The sequence below is a fragment of the Dasypus novemcinctus genome, chromosome 28 (genome assembly GCF_030445035.2).
Source record: "Dasypus novemcinctus isolate mDasNov1 chromosome 28, mDasNov1.1.hap2, whole genome shotgun sequence".
Taxonomy (NCBI): domain Eukaryota; kingdom Metazoa; phylum Chordata; class Mammalia; order Cingulata; family Dasypodidae; genus Dasypus; species Dasypus novemcinctus.
Genome location: NC_080700.1, coordinates 8,293,934 through 8,299,680, shown reverse-complemented (window position 1 = coordinate 8,299,680; position 5,747 = coordinate 8,293,934). Strand labels below are relative to the sequence as shown.

The window sequence follows — 5,747 nt, the reverse complement described above, 5'->3', positions numbered from 1 at the left end:
AAATAAAAGTCATCCAAATAAGAAAGGAAGAAGTAAAACTTCCACTATTCACTGAGGATATGATTGTATACCGAGAATCTCCTGAAAAATCCATCACAAAGCTACTACATCTAATAGACAAGTTCAGCAAAGTGGCAGGATACACGATTGAAATGCAAAAATGAATAGTGCTTCTATACATTACTGATGTGCAATCTAAGAAGGTGAGGCACAGCATCAGGCAACAGTCTGGCTTGCCTCTCTGGCCAGCTCTGGCGCAAAGTAGGTACCGCTTCCGCTAGGGTAAGGGTGACTGGTACGGGCCTGGTACGGGCATTACCGCCCTCGGCCTGCCCTTCGGCCCTCCCACCACACGTCATCTCATGCCCCCCCCCCCGCTTGCCGAGCGGACCGCCTGACCTTATAAGGGCATTCAGCCCACCCGGACCAATAGGGAGCTGGGGCCAGCAACAGCCCTCCCCGCGCTGGCCTGCAGCGCCTCAGCTCCCATACCATAGATAGGCAAAAACCCCGTGCTCACCAATCAGCTCTCACCCCGCACTAGCCCCACCCCCATTCCCTCGGGCTTATATTGTCAAACACTTCCTCAATAAATCGGATCTGCGCCATCAGCCAGTCTCCGTGGTCTGTCTCCTCTAGCCGGGCTGCGGCGTCCTCGCCTCCTGCGACCCCACGAAGCCCCACAGAGGCTTCAGAAGGAAATCAGAAAAAAAATCCATTTATAATAGAAAACTAAAATAAAATATTTAGGCATGGGAAACGGACTTTGGCCCAGTGGTTAGGGCGTCCGTCTACCATATGGGAGGTCCGCGGTTCAAACCCCGGGCCTCCTTGACCCGTGTGGAGCTGGCCATGCGCAGTGCTGATGCGCGCAAGGAGTGCCGTGCCACGTAAGGGTGTCCCCCGCGTGCGGGAGCCCCACGCGCAAGGAGTGCGCCCATGAGGAAAGCCGCCCAGCATGAAAAAGAAAGTGCAGCCTGCCCAGGAATGGCGCTGCCCACACTTCCCGTGCCGCTGACAACAACAGAAGCGGACAAAGAAACAAGACACAGCAAATAGACACCAAGAACAGACAACCAGGGAATAGGGGGAAATTAAATAAATAAATAAATCTTTAAAAAAAAAATATTTAGGCATAAAATTAAGGAAAGATATAAAGGGCCCATATTGTTGTTGGAGAAAACTCCAACACATTGCTAAAAGAAACCAAAGAAGGCTTAAATAAATGGACAGCCTTTGTTCCTGGACTGGAAGGCTAAATATCATTAAGATGTCAATTCTACCCAAACAGATTTACATATTCAATGCAATCCCAATGAAAGTCCTGTCACCCTTTTTTTGCAGAGATGGAAAAACCAATTATCACATTTGCTTGGAAGGGAAAGGGTCCCTGAATAGATAAAAAATGTCTTGAAAAAGAAGAGTTGGAGGACTCTGACTTATAGACTTTAAAGGATATTACCCAGGGAAGCAGATTTGGCTCAACTGATAGAGTGTTCACCTACCATATGGGTGATCCAGTGTTCAAACCCAGGGCCTCCTGACACATGTGGTAAGCTGGCCCATGCACAGTGCTGCCATGCGCAAGGAGTGCCGTGCCAGGCAGGGGTATGCCCCATGTAGGGAAGTGCTATGTGCAAGGAGTGCACGCCCTAAGGAAAGCCACCCCACATGAAAAAAAAGCACAGCCCACCCAGGAGTGACACTACACACACGGAGAGCTGATGCAGCAAGATGACACAATGAAAAGAGACACAGATTCCCAGTGCCACTCACAAGAATGCAAGTGGACCCAGAACACAGAGCAAGTAACACAGAGAGCAGGAAGGGGAGAGAAATAAATAAATAAATATATCTTTATAAAAAATAGAAAAATAAAGGATATTACCAAGCTAGTGGTAAAAAAAGCATGGTACTGGCATAAAGACAGATTAACCGGGAAACGGACTTTGACCCAGTGGTTAGGGCATCCGTCTACCATATGGGAGGTCCGCGGTCCAAACCCCGGGCCTCCTTGACCCCTGTGGAGCTGGCCATGCGCAGCGCTGATGCGTGCAAGGAGTGCCGTGCCACGCAAGGGTGTCCCCCGCGTGGGGGAGCCCCATGCGCAAGGAGTGCGCCTGTGAGGAAAGCCGCCCAGCGTGAAAAGAAAGAGCAGCCTGCCCAGGAATGGCGCCGCCCACACTTCCCGTGCCGCTGACGACAACAGAAGCGGACAAAGAAACAAGACGCAGCAAATAGACACCAAGAACAGACAACCAGGGGAGGGGGGGAAATTAAATAAATAAATAAATCTTTAAAAAAAAAAAAAAGACAGATTAACCAAAGGAAATAAATTAAGAATTCAGAAATAGACCCTCACATCTATAGTCAAGTATTTTTGACAAGCCTTCAAGCCTTCCCAGCTAGGCCAGAACAGTCTACTCCCTTGGTGCAGGGAGACCTGGATATCCATAACCAAAAGAAAGAGGATGCCTATCTCAAACCTTACACAAAAATTAATTCAAAATGGGTCAAGACCTAAATATAAAAGAGACAACCATAAAAGTGCTAATAGAAAATGTAGGAAAACATCTTTGACATCTTGTGACCAGTGGTAGTTTCCTAAACTTTACACCCAAAGCATGAGCAACAAAATATAAAATAGATAAATGGGACTGCCTCAAAATTAAACACTTTTGCACCTCAAAGTATCTTTTCAAAAGGGTGAAAAGGCAGCCAATTCAATGGGAGAAAATCTTTGTCAATCACATATCCAGGGTAGTGGAAGCGTTTTGGGCCTGGAATCCTTACACAACCCAGTGGCTTTAACACAATGAGCTCTATCTGCACTGAGTATGACCTGTCAGCCTCTACACTCCCTCCTGACGGGAGAGTTTTTCAAGTTGAATATGCTATGAAGGCTGTGGAAAATAGTAGTACAGCTATTGGAATCAGATGTAAAGATGGTGTTGTCTTCGGAGTAGAAAAATTAGTCCTTTCTAAACTTTATGAAGAAGGTTCCAACAAACGGCTTTTTAATGTTGATCAGCATGTTGGAATGGCGGTAGTAGGTTTGTTGGCAGATGCTCGTTCTTTAGCAGACATAGCAAGAGAAGAAGCTTCTAACTTTAGATCTAACTTTGGCTGTAACATTCCACTCAAACATCTTGCAGATAGAGTGGCCATGTATGTTCATGCCCATACACTGTACAGTGCTGTTAGACCTTTTGGATGCAGTTTCATGTTCGGGTCTTACATTGTGAATGATGGTGCACAACTCTACATGATTGATCCATCGGGTGTTTCATATGGTTATTGGTAAAGCCAGGCAAGTTGCAAAGACAGAAATTGGAAAGCTTCAGATGAAAGAAATGACCTGCCATGATGCTATTAAAGAAGTTGCAAAAATAATTTACATAGTACGTGATGAAGTTCAAGATAAAGCATTTGAACTAGAGCTCAGCTGGGTTGTTGAATTAACTAAAGGAAGACATGAAATTGTTTCAAAAGATATAAGGGAAGAAGCAGAGAAATATGCTAAGGAATCTTTGAAGGAAGAAGATGAATCTGATGATGATAATATGTAACATTTACATCTGCTTCTGTTTTAAATTTCTACATAGTCTCATGTAAACTATTTAGCCCAATGGATTATTATATGCCCAGTAATGAATTGCCATTAAATTTTTGTCTTATAATCATTGATGTTTGCTTAATATCTGCTTAACAAAATTAGTGTGGGCAATTGGGTACTGGTACTCAGAATTAAAATGCCTGCTTAAACATTCCTTAGAGGCTGTTGGATCATATGAATTTAAAACCCCAGTCCACTAATATAGAAGCAAAAAGTAACCTGCTGGGCTGTTGTTGCCCAGTTTTGTATTTAAATGATACTTGGTTATCCTCCTCTATTAAACTTTAGGTGTAATTTAGAAAAACAGATCCTACAACATGTGAGTCAAGAATGTTTCTCTTTTCCTTTATTGTCATAAGGAGCAGTGGATTTAAGAATTAAAGATCCTACTCTGTCACTTTTTTAAAAATTCACCTATCCAGTAAGTGTTTAATATCCAAGATATACAAAGAAATTACACAACTCAAGAGTAAAAAGACAAACTTCCCAATTAAAAAATGGGCAAAAAACTTGAAAAGAAAATTGTCCAAAAAAGAAATACAAATGGTGAAGAAACACATGAAAAAAATGTTTTTCATTAACAATTAGGGAAATGCAAATGAGAACTACATGAGATATCATTTCACACCTATTACACTGGCCACGCTTAAAGTTGGAAAACTAAATGTTGGAGAGGATATGGAGAGATGGAGACACTTATTCACTGTTAGTGGGAATACAGAATGGTATAGCCATTGTGGAGGAATGACTGGCACCTCCTAAGAAAGTTGAATATCGATGTAGCATGTTACGTGGCAATATCATTACTATGTATGTGCTTAGAACAACTGAGAGCAGAGACACCAACAGACATCTGGACATTGAAATTCACAGTGGCATTATTCATGATTGCCAAAAGTTAGAAACAATCTGGGTGTCCATCAACCGATGAGTGGATAAACAAACTGTGGTGTATACACATAATGGAATATTACGCAGCTATAAGAAGAAATGAAGTTTTGAAGCATATGACATGGATGAACCTAGAGGACATTATGTTGAATGAAGCCAGACACAAAAAGACAAATACTGTATGATTGTGCTATTATGAACTAAATATAAAATGTCAACTCATGAAGTTAATAATTAGAATATAGGTCACCAGAAAAGAAAACGAGGGAAACGGACTTTGGCCCAGTGGTTAGGGTGTCCGTCTACAATATGGGAGGTCCGCAGTTCAAACCCCGGGCCTCCTTGACCCGTGTGGAGATGGCCATGCGCAGTGCTGATGCGCGCAAGGAGTGCTGCACCACGCAAGGGTGTCCCCCGCGTGGGGAAGCCCCACGCGCAAGGAGTGCCCCATAAGGAGAGCCGCCCAGCGCTAAAGAAAGTGCTGCCTGCCCAGGAATGGCACCACCCACACTTCCCGTGCCACTGACGACAACAGAAGCAGACAAAGAAACAAGACGCAGCAAATAGACACCAAGAACAGACAACCAGGGGAGGGGGGGAAATTAAATAAATAAATAAATCTTAAAAAAAAAAAAAAGAAAATGAGGGTAGAGAATGGAAAGCTGAGGATTAATGTGTGCATAAGTGGTAAAAATGTTATTTGTAAATCTTTGGAAATGAATAGAAACACATCATGGTGTTTGTAATTAGCTGAGCTCTATATGGGTATGACAGTGGTTGAAAGGGCAAGTCTAAGGTCATGTATATTACTAGAATGAAAGTTAAAAACTGTAACATGGGACTTCATAAGACAGTGAAACCTCACGTAAAGCATCAATGTGGGTGATATGGAATATATAAGACCATTTTTGCAAAATAAAAATACAAATATACTAGAGAGAAAGAAAAAGAATAGCAGCTTTGTACAGCAGGGGAAGCATAGAGAGATTTAGAAGGGATGAGGGTTTTTTGTTTATTATTATTATTGTTATTGGAATAATGGAAGTGCTCTAAAATGATTGAAGCAATGAATGCACAAATATGTGATTAAATGGAATACCATCTATCAGTTTGGAACAATTTATGCTTTATTAATATGTGTCAATAAAATTGATTTGTTTAAAGCAGTGCTAAAAAAAGAAAAAATAAGGAATTTTAGGTCTTCAAAATACAACGTGGAGAAAGCGCAAGTCAAGTCAAC

At 42.4% G+C, this 5,747-nt stretch overlaps 1 pseudogene; it reads left to right on the top strand.

Annotated features, from left to right (window-relative positions):
- Nucleotides 1–2,815: 2,815 nt before the first annotated feature.
- Nucleotides 2,816–3,601, top strand: LOC131276402 (proteasome subunit alpha type-3 pseudogene; annotated as a pseudogene).
- The last annotated feature ends 2,146 nt before the right edge of the window (nt 3,602–5,747 follow it).